Source organism: Chlorocebus sabaeus, chromosome 20 (assembly GCF_047675955.1).
Source record: "Chlorocebus sabaeus isolate Y175 chromosome 20, mChlSab1.0.hap1, whole genome shotgun sequence".
NCBI lineage: Eukaryota > Metazoa > Chordata > Mammalia > Primates > Cercopithecidae > Chlorocebus > Chlorocebus sabaeus.
The window spans coordinates 93901999-93920633 of record NC_132923.1 but is presented as its reverse complement, the minus strand read 5'-3'; the positions used below and the strand labels follow the sequence as shown (position 1 = coordinate 93920633).

Genomic DNA, 18635 nt, shown 5'->3' with positions numbered 1-18635 from the left:
CACAGCCATCTTGAGTTTATTTAATATGTCACATCCTTGAACAGTTACCCCATCAGCAAACATTGATGATGCTTTGTGCCGGACCCTTTGCTGAGCCCTGGGGAAACGAATCAAAAGTACATTCTACTTGGTACTATGTCTACAGTTGGGTCTTTTGATGGTTGAGGCTAGCCCAGATGCTGGAGCCATCAGCAAGTCTACACCAGCTACTTACCTTTACATATCATCAGCCTTAACCATCGGTCAATGGTTCCTGCCTGGGTAACATGGCCACAGATCCTGTGATTTCAGATCTGGTTGTGGCCTTCTATGCTCCAGTAGTCTCACTCAGGGGCCCTGCGTCAGCCTGTTACTTTGAGGAAAGCCTTCTTCACATCTTTGTTTCTGAGGCTGTAGATTATGGGGTTGAGAAAGGCAGAGATGACATTGTAGAACAGAGCCAGTATCTTGTCCCTCTCTGGGGAGGCACTGGCCCCAGGGTTCATGTACATAAACATGGCTGGTCCACAGAACATGGTGACCACAATGATGTGGGATGCACAGGTGAAGAAGGCCTTGAGTCGACCCTGAGCTGAGCGGATTTTCAAGATAGTGGCAAAGATGCAGACATAAGCGGACAGAATGAAGGAAAGAGGTACCAGGAGAAGGATGAAGCCCAGGATGAAATCTACTTGGTCATTGAGGGATGTGTCTGTACAGGTTAGCTTCAGAACAGCAGGGACCTCACAGAAAAAGTGGTTGATCTCATTGGGACCACAGTAGGGCAGGCACATGGTGAAGACAGTATAGACTAGGGAACAGCTGACACCCCACAGTCCGCAAAAGACTATCATTGCTCCACATAGCCATGGACTCATAATAACCTTGTATCTGAGTGGGTAGCAGATGGCCACATATCTATTATAAGCCATGACAGAGAACAGTCAGCCTTCAGTGATTCCCAAAACCAAGAAGATGTACATCTGGGACACACATCCAACATAGGAGATAGTTTTCTTCTGGCAGATCAGATGCACCAACATCTGGGGCACAGTAGTGGTAACGTAGCTCATGTCCAGCATGGAAAGGGCACTAAGGAGGAAGTACATGGGTGTGTGGATGTGGGAGTCAAGGTGGATCAAGATGACAATGAGCCCATTGCCCACAAGTGTAGAGAGGTAGAGGAAGAGAAAGATGTTGAAGAGGATTGCATTAATTCGGGAATCCCTGGAGAAACCTAGAAGGATGAACTCAGACACGAAGCTGTGGTTATCCCAGAAGTCTTCCATTCTCCTGCAGCTGCAGAAAGAGAAATGGAGCTACTAGTGGTCCAGTTTAGACCACTGCACTACATGCCTGTAGTCCCAGCTACTCAGGGGGCTGAGGCATGAGAATCATTTGAACCCAGGAGGCGGAGGTTGCAGTGAGCCGAGATCGTGCCACTACACTCCAGCCTGGGTGACAAAGCAAGACTACATCTCAAATAAAATAATAATAATAATAATAATAATAATAATAATAATAATAGAAAGAAGGTGGGGAGAGGCAAGTGAGGATTCTCTTTTGCTATTTTAAATGAACAAAAAAGCATTGATATTTTATGGATATTGCAAAGGCACTTTATTGATATTTTATGGATATTGCAAAGGCACTTGATAAATCTTAGGACACATTTCATTTGATAAAATTTGACTTCCATTAAAAAAGACCTTTTGGTATTTCGAAGTTTAGCAACTCTTTGAAAAACCTGAGAAAGTAACAAAGATTTGGATGTGGTTCTCTTTCCAGTGCCTTCCTCATACAGGCTTTCACAGATCCTTGGTCACCTCGCTGTATTAGTTGCCAGGGCTGTCATCAAAGTAGCACAAATAGAGGGGCTTAAAACAACAGAAATTTATTCTCTCGGTTTCAGGAGGCTAGAAGTCTGAATTCAAAGTGTCAGCAGGGTCATGATCCCTCTGAAACTATGTGAACATATGTTTTCATTTATTTTGGGTATATACCTAGGAGTGGAATTGCTAGGTCATATGGTAATTCTGTGTTCAACTTTTTGAGGAGTTGCCAATTGTTTTCCAAGTGGCTGCACCATTTTACATTCCCATCGGCAATGTATGAGCATTTTAATTTCTCCACATCCTTGCCAGAACTTCTTGTTGTCCATCTTTTTGATGATAGTCATTCTAGTAGTTACCATGTGGCATCTCATTATAGTTTTGATTTGCATTGTTCTGAAGGCTAATGATATGGAACACTTTTCATATGCTTACTGACCATTTGTTTCTTTGGCTTAGAGAAGTGGCTATTCAAATCCTTTGCCCGTTTTTAAACTGAATTATCTTTTTATTATTGAGTAATGAGTTGTTCACGTATTCTGTTAGTTGATGCAAAAGCAAAAGCAATTGTCATTACTTTAATGGCAAAACCCACAATTACTAATAGATACTAGACCCTTATCAGATATATGATTTCTAACATTCTCTCTCATTCTTTGGGTCATCTTTTCACGTTTTTAATAGTGTCCTTATAAACACAAAAGTATTCTAATTTTGATGGAGTCCAACTTATCTTTTTCTTCAGTTGTTTTTGGTTTAAGTGTTGTATCTAAGGGTTTATTTATAGACTTTCAGTTATATTCTATTGATCTCCCTGAATTATTTTTGCAACTACGCCATAGACATATGTGTTTTTTTTCTGGGCTCACAATTCTATTTTGTTTATCTACATGTCTATGCTTGTACCAGTATCACGTAGTCTTGATTCATCTAACTTTGTAGCAAGTTTTGAAATTGGGAAGAGTGAGCTCTCTTAACTTTGCCCTTCTTCAAGATCGTGTTGTCTATTCTGGATCTCTTGAATTATGTAAATTTTAGAAACAAGCTTGTCAATTTCTTCCAAAAAGGTAACTGGAGTTTTCACAGGGATGTGTTAAATCTGTAGCTTTTTGGGGAGAATATTGCCATATTAACAATATTAAGTCTCCTGATTGATGGACATGAGCTATCTTTCTGTTCTTTTAGGTTATCTTTAATGTCTGTCAATGATGTTTAGTAGTTTTCAGTGTCCAAGTCCTGCACTGCTTTTGTTATTTTTTCCTAGATATTTTATTATTTTTGATGCTATTAGAGTAGATGGACTTGTTTTCCTAATATCATTTTGAATTTTTCTTTGCTAGTATATAGAACTACAACTGATATTTGTATATTGATCTTATATTCTGAAACCTTGCTGAACTTATTAGTTCTAACAGTTGTTGTAAGTACAAATTCTGTAGAATTTCTATATATGGTAAACAGAAATCTTCCATTTCGAATCTGGGTGCCTTAAAAATTTTTTTTTCTTACATAATTGCCCTGACTAGAACCTCCAGTACAATGTTTAATAGCAGTAGTGAGAGTGGACATTCTTATCTTACTGCAGGTCTTAGAAGGAAAGCTTTCAATCTTTCACCAATAACTATGATGTTAGCTGCAAGTTTTTTATACAAGCCCTTTATTAGGTTAAAGAAGTTCATTTTTAGTCCTAAATTATTGAATGCTTTTAATGAAAGAGTGTTGGATTACGTGAAATGGTTTCTCTGTATCCTCTGCCAGGATTATCAGGCTTTTTGCCTTTTATTCCATTAACATGGTATTTATATTGATGAATGTTTGAGATGTTGAATCAACCTTCCATTCCTTGGATGAATCACAGTTAGTCATGGCATATGACTTTACGTGTTGCTAGATTCAGTGTTCTAGAATTTGTTAAGGATTTTTGTGTCTATGCTTATAAGAGATACAAGTCTATCGTTTTCTTGTGATGTGTTAGTGTGATTTTGGTATGAGAGTAACATTGGCCTTATAGAATGAATTGGGAAGCACTACCTTCTCCTCCTCCTTCTTATTCCTCTTCATCTTTTTCTTCTTGCTTTTCATCTTCTTTTTTCCTCCTCCTCCTTCTTCTCCTCCTCCCCCTCACGCTCCTCCTCCTCCCCTCTTCTTCCTCCTCTCCCTCCTCCTCCCCCTCCTCCTCCTCTCCCTCCTCCCCCTCCTCTTCCTCCTCTCCCTCCTCCTCCTCCCTCTCCTCCCCCTCCTCCTCCTGTTCCTCCTTCCCCTCCTCCTTCTCATCTTCCTCCTCCTCCTCCTCCTTCTTCTTCTCCTTCTTCTTCTTCTTCTTCTTCTTCTTCTTCTTCTTCTTCTTCTTCTTCTTCTTCTTCTTCTTCTTCTTCTTCTCCTCCTCCTCCTTCTTCTTCTTCTTCTTTCAGAAAGTTTGAAAGGATTGGCATTGATTCTTAAACTTTTGATAGAATTCACCAGTAAAGCCATCCGTTCCCAGGCTTTTATTTTGGGAAATTTATAAATTACTGATTAAATCTCTTTACCTGCATAGGTCTATGAGAATCTTCTATTTTTAAAGTCAATTCTGATCATTTACATCTTTCTAGAAATGTGCCTATGTCTTCTAGATTAATTTGTTGGCATACAGTTGTTTATAGTATCTCCTTATATTCCTTTTTATTTTGTAAGGTCCATATCAATGCCCTCTCTTCCACTTTGGATTTTAGTATGTTAAGCCTTTTCTTTTCCTGGTCAGTCTAGCTAAAGGTTTGTCAATTTTGTTGATCTTTTAAAATAATCAACTTTTGGTTTTGTTTATTTTCTCAATTTTTTCTATTTCCTATTTTATTTATTTCCACTAAATCTTTATTTCTCCTTTCTGCTTGCTTTCAGTTTAGTTTGCTTTTCTACCTTTCTAAAAGTGAAAGATTAGGTTATTAACTTGAGATCTTTCTTCCGTTTTAATATAGGCATTTAGAGATACAAATTTCCCATTAAGCACTGGTATCCCATAAGTTTTGGTATGTTACATTGCTACATTAACTCCAGAAGTGTTTATGTGGATTTTTTGTGTGTTTGTTTTTGTTTTTATGTTGACAATTAGGTTAGCTGCAAACAAATAGAAAGAGTTTTACTTCTTTCTTTTCAATCTCTTTTCTTGCCTTATTACACTAGCTAGAATTTCCAGTACTGTTTTGAATAAAGGTCAATGAGAGCAAACATCTTTGTCTTTGTACTGATTTAGGGGGAGAGTATTTAGTCTTTCATCACAATGTGTGAGTTTGCTGGAAATTTTTGTAGATGGTCTTTATCAGAGTGAGGAAGTTTCTTTCCATATCCAGTTTACAGAATTTTTGTGTGTGTGTTTATCATGAATGAGAGAATGGACAGTCCAAGCCACAAGCATTTGAAATAACCTTATGCAAATATATTTGAATGGCAAGTTAGCAGCTCTTTTTTTCAAAGGGACTCAAGGACAAGATGTGGACTGGACCATAGAAGATCTCTTCCAGTCTGATATTCTGTTTGTTTCTGAGGCCAGAGTTAGGTGCCGAGAGTTCATGGGGATGCAAAGGCTTTCATCTGACCTAAACATAGTTAGAAAACATTTTGAAGAAGAGACCTATATGAAGCATTTATGAATGAGTGAGGAGACAGCTGGGAAGTGGAAGGAGAGAGCATTCCATGTGGAATAGCTGATGCAAAGACCTAAACAGTCAGGACTGGCTGGAGTAGAACGATCATGTTGGGAGGTGGGAAAATTAGGTGGGTCTGGTGTGGATTTCTACTGCTCTGAGAGCTCTAAGAAGGAAGCCCCATTAGTTCTAGCAAATGATTCTCATATGCCCCCGCTAATGACCCTAGGGCAATTTTCTTAACAAGCCCTCAAGAAACACAATTAGCATGCCTTGCTGACAATTTTGTCTTCAGAAAATCAAGACTCTTTATACCCTAGGGCTTGTCTCCTTAGAGGCTGTGGTGTTCAGGCGGGAAACTCTGGCACTGGAGACTCTTCCCTTCTCAAAATTATACATCACTCTTATAACTTGTATTCCTCTAATGCTTGGGGAATGCTAAGAATTCTCTAGGCTGGCAATTTCCCTGAATTTATCTTCTGAAGAAAGTTGTTAATGAACAAAGTATACTCTTAGGATTTATTCATCTTTTAGGTTTTCTTCAAATTCAGACAATTCTGGGTTTTCAGATAAAACTTCTTTCAAAGCAGTTAAAAACAACTGGAATGTTTAAAAAATAGAATCCTATCAGAAAAACACATAAAGACTAATTTAAAAGGTTCATCCTGTGTCACCTTTTGCAAAGCAACTTAATATTTATCTGAAACTAGAGCTATAGAAATTTGATTTGCTTTAATAGCAGTAGAAATAGTTTAGTTCCTGGTTAATGTGGCATCTGATGTGATTCTGTCTCACTAATGTGTGTGTGTGTGTGCGTTGTGTGTTGAAGACATGACTCTCTGGATATGCAGTCAGTTGTCACCGTGAGTATCCAACCCATACTTACTGACCTCACAATAAGCCTGATCTTAACATGTGAAGTTGACAAATACAAGTTACTATCAATAACGAACATTTTCTAAGATAATAGTTTGAAGGTAATGAGTCTCTGATGATAACATACAATTATTTAACTTTTAAGTCCTGTTACCTTTTGAGCTTAAAAATAATTTTATTATATCTCCTGTAAGAATTAAAGAAAGGAAAAGAAACACGAAACAGGGCTGTCAGTTAAAGACAGGTTTTCTTTAGGTAAAACCTGAGAGGCGCTCCTGGTCGATTTCGGTCAAGAGCACTTTCTCTTACAGACTAAGAGTATACATTGGTTTTAGGGTGAGGGGGCTTATCAGAAACTTGGAATGTTTATGTGTGTGGAGAACTTTATGGTGGGGTTGGAATCTCCCTGGGAGGAGGGGAGGTTATCTTGGGGCAGATATCTTTCCAGCTCAGAGAGGAGTTATCTCGGCTAGCATGTCTCTGGTCGGGGAGCAGTTTGGAATGTTTCTGGTTGGAGATGTTATTTGTGGTTTATGGTCATGCTGACCTTAGCCATTAGGCTGATGCCATTTGGATTTAGGTGGTTATTTATTAAGGTGAACTTTAGAATAGGGGGTTTGTCCAAGATAGCGATGCTTCTGCTCTGTCACCTCCAAAGTCAGATATGGTCATTATCTCCATTTTACATATGGGAGAACTGAGCTCCAAAGAGATAAGGTGTTTTTTCTAAGATCTTCACAAATTAAGTCAAGGCTAAGGTTCAGGGCACTTTCCACTGTCCTCATGATTTCTGGTAGCAGAGGAAGTTTAAGGCTAAGTCATCTGTGGAAACCAAGACACTCTCCTTGTAAATAAAAGTATGAGTTACTGGAAACCGCAGTTGGGGTAGATATAATGGAAATAGGAGAGGAGCTCATGAAAGTGAAATAGATCTGAAAGAAGAGTTTGGGAGATTGCAGACCAAGAATGGGAGTAGAGCTAGGGAAAAAAAATCACTCAACAAACATTTATTGTGAAGTTAATATTCCATTCTACAGTACTGTTTGTTTAGGCTACAGAATGCTGGTGAGGATGATCTAAAGCACCCATCAGAGCAACTTTCTTAAAAAGTTCCCAAGAAACACATCTGGATGCCAAGGATCTGGCTCAGTAGTTGTGACTTAGAATAATAGTCCTAAATCTTTTCAACTTTCCTCAATAGTGTCCCATCCATTATGTCAGTTAAGTTTCAGAAATCTCAGTTGGCTACTTGGGATGTGGCACAATATAATAGATAAGAGCCTGGACCTTGGAACTATGCTACCTGGGTTCAACTCTCAGCCATGTAACTTTCTAGCTGGGGCACATTTGGAAATTTATTCAATCTTCCTGTGCCTCTATTTCCTTTGAGAGCATCTCAAGTATAGTTGATGAATCTTTGTTGATTATAATAGAGATAATTAATCCAATTCACATTTTTATTAGTAGTTGACCACCAGAAGAGCGCTGATTTAAACCCAGCAGTTATTTGGCTTTGGGCCTTATATTTATTAGGTACCCCTTTAGGGACTCCTATTGAGTTAATATAAATGTTGGGTTCAAAAGAATTTGTTAGATCTCTCCGACTTCAGGGGCCACGTGGATTCTTGAGGATCTTATGGAATGCCAGGTTGAATGGAATGACCAATTGAACTAAGGCACAAGTCCTGCTCTAATTGGATGGTAATAGGTCATGGAGATTCCTCTTTCCACAATACCACCAGAAATCAGCCCAGGGTATATGAATAATAGAGTAGTTGCCTTTGTTTGACTCACCAGTAATGTTTAGTAAGTGGGTACAAGTTGAGAGTTCTCCTATGGGCTTATTGAACTCTACCCCCTGCCTAGAGAGGCAAGAGGAGTGATTTATATTTCCTATGGAGAATGAGGGGATTGCTCCAGGGTCTGGTCTCCGCGAGGTGAGAAAGAGCAATGATAAACTTTTGCAAATCTCATTTCCCCATGCATCCCTGTCCTGGTATACAGCCAACATGCAATGCATTCCATCAGCATTGGTATCCTATCCTAGGGTAAATGGAACCACCTGTGCCTGAGGCTGCCCTGCAGAGCATGCGTAACTGTTTCCCTTATTAAGACTAGTACTGAAAATTTGACCTATTCAACCCAGGCATTTGCATTCCCATATTCAGTCTTAATTTCTAAAGTTGGCTTCAAATCAGTTACCTTAATTATTTTTACTATCTTAGGGTCATTGTCTGATGGGTTAAAGGAAGTAGTGGAATTGAGAGTTATAGTAATCCTGGATGGGCTCAGGGTGGAGTTGGTGACTAGTCTAAGAGCTAACCATCCCATGGGATCCCTTCCTGAGACACCTATTCCTAATCCATACCTCCAAGGTTCCTGGTCTAGAGCAACTGGGTTATTTATGGTAATTATTATAGGATTGCATTATAAATTTCTACATTTATGTGGTGTAGAGCCCTTATATGAATGTATTTTATTCTTTAAGGGTTTGTTTTGGAAGAATGGCTCAGCCCCCTTGAAATTGTGTGGTCCACCAGACCTCATTTCAGCTAGTACAGGGCTTTCCCTAATAGCAACTTGCTTCAGGACATAGATATTTGTCTGCTCGTGACAGCTGCCTTTGGTTCCCTAAATTCCCACAATGTAAGACTTGGCAGGCATCGAACTTCATGGTCTGGGAGTGAAGGTTCTAATTTTGTTGACCATTAGTTTGATTGGATATTCTTCTTCTACTGGGCTCCATCCAATAATTGTGTATACCCTCACCCCTGGTAGTGGGATTAATCATAACCACATCCACCCCCAGTGATGGAGCCTGCTCATAGCTTCCTTCCAGGTTTTCCTTAGAGTTAGCTTTAAGGGTTCCTTAGGTGATCTGTACACTTCCCATTCACTCTTTTCCCTTCCTTCCAGGGGTTCTTCTACCAGTCTCTTGACTGTAATGTAATGTGTCCACCCCTGTTCAGTTGTTGGATGGTTGTCTCAGTGATCAGGAGCACTTGACAGGGACCTTCCCAGCTTGGGTGGAGCTTGTCTTTTTTCCAAGTCTTAATTAGCACCAAGCCACCAGGCTGGAAGTGGTGAACCGTGAATTCAAGAGGCAGGGTTTGAGTCAGAAGTCCTTTCAACCTAAGGGATGACAGGGTGGAGGTTACGGCCAGTATATAATTTCTAAAAATTGGTCTTTGGTTTCCATAGTAAGAGGGTCAGTAGTCCTACCTAAATACTGGAGTCATAATAATTCATAAGGGGACAATCCCAAGTCTTCCCTTGGGACTGTCCTAATCCTAAGGAGTGCTATTGGGAGACGTTTGGTCCAAGGCATTTTAGTTTCTAAGATTAGTGTAATAATATGCTTTTTGAGAGTCTGATTCATTCTTTCTACCTTCCCAGAGGAAGGGGGATGCCAAGGGGTGTGGTAATTCCATCTAATGTGTAAACCTTCCATAATTCCCATTACCACCCTCAAGGTAAAGTGGCTCCCATTGTCTGAATTAATATTTTCTACCAGGCCAAATTTTGGTATAATTTGTTCTAAGATTACTTTGACCACATTCCTGGCGGTGGCCGTTGGGAGGTGGAAGGCCTTCGCCTAGCCGGAGAGGTGGTCTACCATTACCAGTAGATACTTTAGTCTCCGTATTTGGGGCATTTCTGTAAAATCTACTTGAATGCTTTGAAATGGCCTTAACCCAGGAGGTCTCCCTCCGGTAGTCTGTTTTCTAACTACCTTTTTGTTTATTCTATGGCAGGTCACTCAACCCCCACACACTTGTTTAGCAAGGGTATAAAGTTTTATACACCCATAATTTTTGAGTATTGTGTCACACATGGCCTGGGAACCCCAGTGACGTCCCTTATGCAGTATGGACATCAGTTCTTTCATTTTGGGTTTATCATTTCCCCCCAATCAGGGAGCACCCACCTCCCATCCTCAGTTTGAGTGGCCCCTATCTTGCCCAGCTCTTCCTCCTCCTCTTTAGAAAATTGGGGTCTCAATACTACCTTAGGGATATCTGGGGATAGGCTAAACAATTTAACTTCTTTCAGGGAGAGGCTTGCTTAGCAGCTTTATTTGCAAATCTGTTCCCTACAGCTTCTATAGTGTTTCTTTTCTGATGGCCACTTACATGAACTATAGCTACCTCTGCTGGAAGCAGGAGGCTTTCTAAAACTTGTTTAACAAATTCCCTATGTACCAATTCTTTCCCCCTGCTATTTATTGAGCCCCGCTCTGTCCAGATCTTTCCAGAGGTGTGTACTAATCCATACGCATATTTGGAATTAGTATATATAGTGCCTTCTTAGCCTTCTAGGAGCTTTAGGGCCTGGTTAAGAGCATATATCACAGGTTTGGGCTGACAAGTTATTGGGTAATTTACCTTTTCTGCATAAGGATTGTTTGTTTCCATTAATGACAGCATGGCCATTGTGTCTTTTACCATCTATTACTCGGGATGACCCATCCACAAACTGCCTTGTCACATCATGTAGTGGAATTTCTCTAAGGTCTGGTCTAATTTTAGCTTGATATTCTATGATATCTAAACGCTTATGCTCTGATGGCTTCTTATTCTCTTTTTTTCCACAAGAAACTGGCTGTATTCAAGCAAGTATCTGTTGTTAAGACCAAATTATTAAGTTTTTTTAGTAATATGGCTTCATATTTTAAAATTTGGGAATCAGTCAACCATCTGCCAGCTCTTTGATTTAATATATTCCTAATCTGATGTGGGATGCTCACTACCAGGGCCCTACCAAAGGTCAACTTCCAACTCTCCTCTACCAGTAGGGCTGTGACAGCTACTGCTTACTTGCACTTTTGTCTCTTTGTCTCCCATTTTTTACAGCCTCTCTCTCTCTCTCATACTCTTTCTTCCTTTTACATTCTCTCTCTCCCCAGTCTCACCTTCTGTATCCCTCTTTTATCTCTGTTTTTCCAGTCTCTCTGTCTCTCACTCATTTTCTTCTTCTATCTCTCTGTCATCCCATTCCTTTCTCCCTCACATTCAGTTTCTTCCTCTTTCTCTCTTTTGGCAAGAGTTGAGCTGTCCTGTGCCCTGGCTCCCCTGGTCCATATGCAAAGACGACAACTCTGCCGAAACAATAAAAGAGTTAGCTACAGTTTTCATCCACAACTTTCAGCAGCCGGTTCCCACATATAACTGTGCCTCCGGCTCTCCCCTGCCTTCAGGGTCAGCAGCTTAACTCTTTCTCTCTTCTTACAAAAGCCTTCTGAGCTTCCCTCAGTAATTCCTCAATCAGTTTCTCATTCCATCCATCAATCTTTTGCAGTTTCTTTAGTAATAGCAGGCCAGCTTTTAGTCACAAAATTAACCTTTAAAAGGCCCTGCCGTGCTGGGTCCACCAGATCTAATCCTGAATATTGTCTCATTTGATTTCTGAGCCTCTGTAGAAATGCAGAGGGAGTCTCCTCTTTGTTGTTGTTGTTGAATCTTGAATGCTTTTGAGACATTCTGTGTCCTAGGAGTGGACTCTTTAATCGCTCTAATTATTAGCTCCGTAAGGCCTTGCATTTGGACCCAATCCCTGGGGTCCTTATTATCCCATCTGGATCCACATTTGGGAATTTCTGCTCAGCTGGCAGGACTCCTTGCCCAGGAGGATGCTATCTCTCGCAAATGGTCATGGCTGCCCTTCTAATCATTCCCCTGTCTTCCCCAGTAAACAGCATATTAATGATTGACATAATCTTAGCCTAAGTATAAAAATTGGGTCCTAAAAATTGATCTAGCTGCTCTGCTAAACCAAAGGTATCTTCCAAGAATGGCCTCATTTCCTTTTTAAAATTCCTAATCTCAGTACTTGTTAGAGGTGCACTCACAAATCCAACTTCTCCCTGTCCCATAGGGACTTCTCTAAGCGGGTACATGTTAGACACCTGCTGTTTAGAAGGAATAGGGAAATTCTCAATGTCCTTCTTACATTCTTCTAATTCTTTCCTCAAGTTTGGATAAGGATTTAAGGGAGCACTGGGTTTAGCTCCTTCATGACCCCCAGATTCCGGTTGCCCCCCTATCTCCCTGTCCTCTACATTATGAGATGTATGGGGTGGGGGCCAGCATGTTAGGGTATCCCAGGGCTTTTCACTGGGTCAGGGCTCTTTATTATGCTCTTTTTCTTTCTCCTAAAGGGGGAACATAGGAGTTAATTCACTAATCCAACAAAGAGCATAACCCATCTCCTCTTGTGAGGATGGGATTTTATCATTCACAAAGAGAATTAAAGATTGGCACACCCAAACCTCATCTGAGCCAAACTTAGGCCAAAAGACTGAAGGCTGATGAATGGGCACTTTGGGCCAGATAAAGCAGCAATACTTAATCATCTTTTGCTTTTACTTGTCCCTGGTCCAAACCTGCAGCATTCTCCTCAGTGGACTATCTGGGGGAACTTCAGAGGCGGTCTCTTTAGTTCCCTCTTACCTTTGTTCCCGAGGCCTAGAATTCTTATTTCCCATTTTCAGTTAGTCTCTGTGTCTGAGCTATTCCCTGTGTACTCAGCCCACCCCTACTGGAGATTTCTTGCACACCCTGAGAATAGCTTCATCCGTCTCCAGCCATTTCCCTCACAGGAGAACCATGGATTGGGACTTCACACTAGCTCTGTATCTAAGATACGTCTCAGCCACACGCACTCGACCTCTGAAAATGCCCAACCACCAAGGCAGTACTTATCGTCCAATTTTCCTACCTTGGCTGATGCACGAGGCTGCCTGGTTGCCGGGGTGCCTGCTTTTCTCCCTTTGTCACCTCCGTTGTCTCCTGAATAACATTCTTGGGTTTGTCTATGGCTTCTGTGGGGTGCTGGGACACCCGGGCAGAGCAGGCCACCTATATCGGGTGGGACACGTCTCCCCTCTCAGCCATTGTCTTACTCCACGCAGGCACAGAGATCCCTGTATGGGCCACCAAGTTGTGAGAAACAAACTCACCCATCCAAACCCAAAGAATGGATGCAGAGACCTGGAGAACAGCAAAAGTGAGACTTTTGTAAGTCCCGATCATGCAAGATCAGGTGTCTGATGGGCAGGCATACCCAGCATGGTTTCAACAAGCAATTTATCCCCTAGTGTGCAGGTCCCTCCCCTGCTTCCTCATAGGCTGCATACTATGGGGTCATAATCTTCCCAGACATCACCTATTAGTTGTTGGGGCTTTAGGTGTTTTTCTTTAGGGTTGTCCTGCTGCCTTTTGTTGCAGCCCACAATACATTGCAATCCTAGCTAGCTCAGGGGCTCTTCAAGTATTTGACTTATGACCTAAGTAGCTGAGCAGGCTGATAAGAACAGACAAAGTGAGCTGTTTTGCAGGCTAGTAAACTTTCATCTTAGACTAAACTTCTTTGGTTTGAGTGATAGCAACTAAGGAGGGGGCCCTGACAAGCAGGCATCGACTTTCTAAGTAGGGGCCTAGTATATCCTGTTTCTTCTGTAGTTTTCTGGCCTACGCCAATTCAAGGCACTTTGTCTTGGAAATGGAGCACTGTACATATTATTTCTTTAACTCCCAAAGTGCTGGGGTTACAGGCATGAGCCACTGCACCCTGCCTAGAGTTATTATAAGAATGAAAATAAGTACATATAAAGCACTTAGACAGTGACCGTCATATAGAAAAGCTCAATAAAGTTAGCTATTATTATTTAGGCACAGTGAATTTCATAAAACACATTTTACAGATATGGAAACTCAATCCCAGAGAAGTCAGATAAATTTTCCAAAGCCACAGAAGGTCAATGACCTTGAATAAAGTTCTCTGAGTCCTTCCTTAATGTTTTCATTGGCAAGTTAATATGAAAGTGTTTTTTTTCTAAGTATCTTGCTGATTCAGAGAGTCCTTATTCACTCTAATGACTTCGATGAAAGTGTGAGGGGTGTAGACAAGAGATCAGAAGCACTGCAAACAGTCTTATCCATGATCTATTGAATGTCCTCACTCATTTGAATTAACTTGAGGAAAGCCCTCTCCACATTCTTCTTCCAGAGGCTGTAGGTAATGGGGTTGACGAAAGCAGAGACGACATTGTAGAACAGAGTCAGTCAGCTTCTTGTCATCCTCTGAGAGACTTCAGAGCCAGGCTTCATGTACATGAGCATGCACGAAATACAGAACATGGTGACCACAGTGATATGTGGAGATCATAATCTACCCTTGATGGAGTGAATCCTTAGAATAGTATGAAGATACAAACATATGAGGCCAGGATGAGGGATAATGGGATCAGGAGCAATATGAAACCCAAGATAAAGTCTATTTGGTCATTGAGGGATGTGTCTGCACAGGCCAACTTCAGGATAGCAGGAATTTTTTTTAAGTGGTTGGTCTCATTGGGGCAGATTCACTGCAAAGACTGTGTATACAAGGGCACAGAAGAAGAGACCATGAAAGGCAAATCTGACTGCCAGGAGTACACACAGGGTCTGGCTCATCTGGACCTCAAAATTGGGTGGATAGTATATGGCAACGTACCTGTCGTAGGCCACAGTTGCAAAAATCTAGGTCTCAATGATGCCCACAGTCAGGAAAATGTACAACTGGACCACATACTCAACATAGGAGATAGCTTGATTATAGCTTACAAAATGGACCAATATCTGTGGCACTGTGGTGGCGGCATAGCTGAGATCCAGAAGAAATACATGGATGGGGGTGTGGAGGCGTGCGTCTACTCTGATCATGGTAACAATGAGCCCATTGCCCAGGACTGTAAATAAGTAGAGGAAGAGAAAGAAAAAGAGTTCAGTTGGTCCTGGGATTTCTGGAGAAGCCCAGGAGGATCAATTCAGTTACAGAGCTGTGATTTTTCCAGACTTCACTATGCGTGGCCTTCCTTCTGAGGAAAGAAGAGGACATATTCTTGATGCCCTTGCAGTTGCAATGGGAGAACACTGTGTAAGATCACAGAAGCAGGGACTGAAGCCAAAATACCTACCTGCACAGTTGGAGAATGTTTTATCCAAATTGGCCTAGCATAGCTCTAAGCACTTAGTAGGAATTCTATTAATACTTGCTGGTTTGTCCAATTGACTAACCCCAATAAAATTTCAGTGGCTCTGTTGTGAGAATTGTACAGATGAGTCTTTCTTTGAAGATCACACACACACACACACACACACACACACACAGCATAAATTAGTTTCATAGCAAATGTTTTATAGCAAGCCAGAAAGTTCTAGACCTGTCTGTAGTTTTAAAAGTTGTTCTTTCAAGTATCAAGACTATAGGTGCTGCAAATGACAGTAAATAAAAAAACAAGCAAATAGAAAATCCAGTTTCTTCTCTTTGTTTTCTTTCTGTCTGACGCTGTACCTTTCTCACACACTATACATTTTCAGAAAAAAGGGAAACTTTAAATAAATGTTTTTGGGAAGAGAAAGGAATCTTTTTCCTAGAACATTTATCCTTTCATCCACACCTTCCCAGTCATACCTGCAGTGATCACAACTGTAAAGAACAAATTGACATGTAAAGTTGGCCTCAGAGACTCAAGAATTTAGACATAGAGAAAATTTCTGTGCCCGTGGTAGTGCTCAAAAAGGTGAAACACATTTCCTGGAAATGAGATACCTGTGTGTATTAGTCTGTTTTCACACTGCTACTAAAGACATACCCAAGACTGGGCAATTTACAAAAGAAAGAGGTTTAATTGGACTTATAGTTCCGTGTGGCTGGGGAAGCCTCACAATCATAGTTAAAGGCAAGGAAGAGCAAGTCATGTCTTAAATGGATGTCAGCAGGCAAAGAGAGAGCTTGTGCAGGGGAACGCCTCTTTTTAAAACCATCAGATCTCATGAGAGTCATTCACTATCACAAGAACAGCATGGGAAAGACTTGCCCCCATGATTCAACTACCTCCCACTGGGTCCCTCCCACAACATGTGGGAATTCAAGATGAGATTTGGGTGGGGACACAGCCAAACCATATCACTGCATGTCTGGAAGCTTTTTGTAAAACCTAGTAAGGAATCTTCCACAGCCATGTTGTTCACAGGATAGAACTGAGTGGTGGGTGAGAATGTATCTTCAGTCTGATCTGGACTCAGTCCTTGATCCTAGGTTGGCAGCCGGGACAAGAGGGCATATTACTGACCAGTCCTTTTTTCTTTATGCTTCTCCTGGTCCTTAAATGGCTGTAACAGAGTTCTATCATCTGGATATGTCACATTTTCCAGATTCCAAAGAAGAAATTGTCATTTATAAAATGGTGCTGTATAAAATGTTTTAGTAAATGTGATCCTGTTAGATTATTACCACAACCTGTGGAGGTCAGCACCACCATTTTCATTTTCATAAATGAAAATTTCAAAATCAGCCATCCAAGGTCAGATAGATATTATAGTAAGTGATAGATCTCGGACTTAAACTCCAAGTCCCATGTTCTCACCACCACATTAAGATCAAGTGTGTCTCTCACACCATCAAATGTCATGTAGGGTTTAGCAGGACAAAACATGAAATAAGCCCCTTTAAGCGACATTGTTCGAGAAAAGTGACTTGTGTAGTCACAATTTTAGGGGACAGAAAGTACATGTTGCACAGCATTGCAGAGTGTCAAGTTTTTCCATAGAAAACCCCCAAACCTTGGATCAGAATTTCAATATCTGAAATATTATACAGAAAGTGAAAGGCTGATAGCTATCAATTTGAATTAAAATAATACCTCATAAAGTTAGGGACAGGACCCCAGCTCAGATGGATGAGGAAAATATTTAATTCTCATGTTAGAGGCAGTATGCCATAGCATTGGAATTAGCAGGATCTGAGTTTGAATTCTCACTCTAATTATGGATACAACCTAGGCATTGAAAGCTAACTATGTGCTGAAAAATCTGAAGTATACCTCCATCCTAGATCTTTTCTTTGAACTCATCTATTCAACTGCCTATTTGATATCTATCTCCATTGGAATATCTAACAGGTGAGTTAAACAACATTTTCTAAAATCAAATTTCCAGTCTTCCCTCATAAACCTGCTCCTCTTACAGTCTTCTTCAGTTCAGTTAATGGCAATTTTATCCCTTCAGTGGCTAAAATGAAAAAAAAAAAAAAGCACCTCAGAGTCTTTTGAACTTTTCTCTTGCTTCCATACCCACCACTCCCATGCAATACATAGGCAAATATTATTTGTTCCTTTTCAAAGATACATCCCAGGAAAAATCACCTCTCCATCTCCACCATTGCCACCAGTCCAAATTGCCATCTTATCAGAAATATTGCAATATCTTCCAAATAGTCCCATAGTGTCAACTCTCTTTCCTCAGAGTCTATTCTTAGAACAGTCACTAGAGTGATCCTGTTAAATATAGGCCAGAAAATGTAAATTCTCTTATCAAAACCCTCCAGTGGGTTTCTGTATCTCTCAGGAAAAGCCAAAGTCCTGATAAGTCACCTCCCTGTCCTCACCTCCTACCTCTCACTTCTCACCCTATTGTTACTGGCGGAGGGTCTTGACTATCAGTCGTCCAGGTTCTTGGCATTTTGAACAAAGCATTGGACAAAACTCACAAACAAAGCAACAAAGATTGAAGCAACAAAAGCACAGGTTTATTGAACTGAAAGTATTAATACACTTCACAGAGTGGGAGTGGGCTTGAGAATATGGCTGAAGAGTCCTGGTTACAAAACTTTCTGGGGTTTAAATATCCTCTAGAGGTTTCTTGTTGGTTACTTGGTTATACCCTAAGTAAATGAAGTAGTGGCCCCCAACTAGTTTGATTGGTTGTGGGAGGTGAACAATCAGAGGCTGAAGTGAAGTTACAAAGTTACATTCCTATGCAAATGAAGACTAGGACTGCGACCTTTCTGATTGGTTGTGGGAGGGGACTAATCAGAGGCACTTTTCATGTTTCCTCTGTCAGGAAGTGGAAAGGGGAAGGAGGTTGCAAAAGGAGTAGCCTCTGATCCTTTCGTTACTTCCGCATGAATAGGTGGGGTTTTTCCTTTTGATTTAGTTCTAGGAAGCCAGCAAGAATCGGCTTTAGGTTCCCTGCCTCCAGACCCGGTTCTCCTGCCTCACTGCCTGTTCCCCACGCAGTCTTTGGTTGCTCCTCACACAAGAGATACTCCTTTTTCAGAGTTTTTGCAATTACTGTTCCCACTGCTGGAAATTCTCTTTCCCAAGATATCTTTATGGTTCATACTCTCACCTCCTTCAAGTATTTGCTCAAATGTCATCTTCTTAAGGAATACTTGAGTCTCTCCTGACCATTCTGCGTATGGAAACATCTCACTCCCTATACCTATCTCCTGTTTAATCTTTCGTAAAGGAGCATTTAGCATCTTCCAATGTACTATGTAGGTTCTA

At 40.9% G+C, this 18635-nt stretch overlaps 2 pseudogenes; both read right to left on the bottom strand.

Annotated features, from left to right (window-relative positions):
* Positions 1–341: 341 nt before the first annotated feature.
* On the bottom strand, positions 342–1271 carry LOC103224985 (putative olfactory receptor 2B3; annotated as a pseudogene).
* Positions 1272–14250: 12979 nt separating this feature from the next.
* On the bottom strand, positions 14251–15184 carry LOC140709317 (olfactory receptor 2A12-like; annotated as a pseudogene).
* Between the last annotated feature and the right edge of the window lie 3451 nt (positions 15185–18635).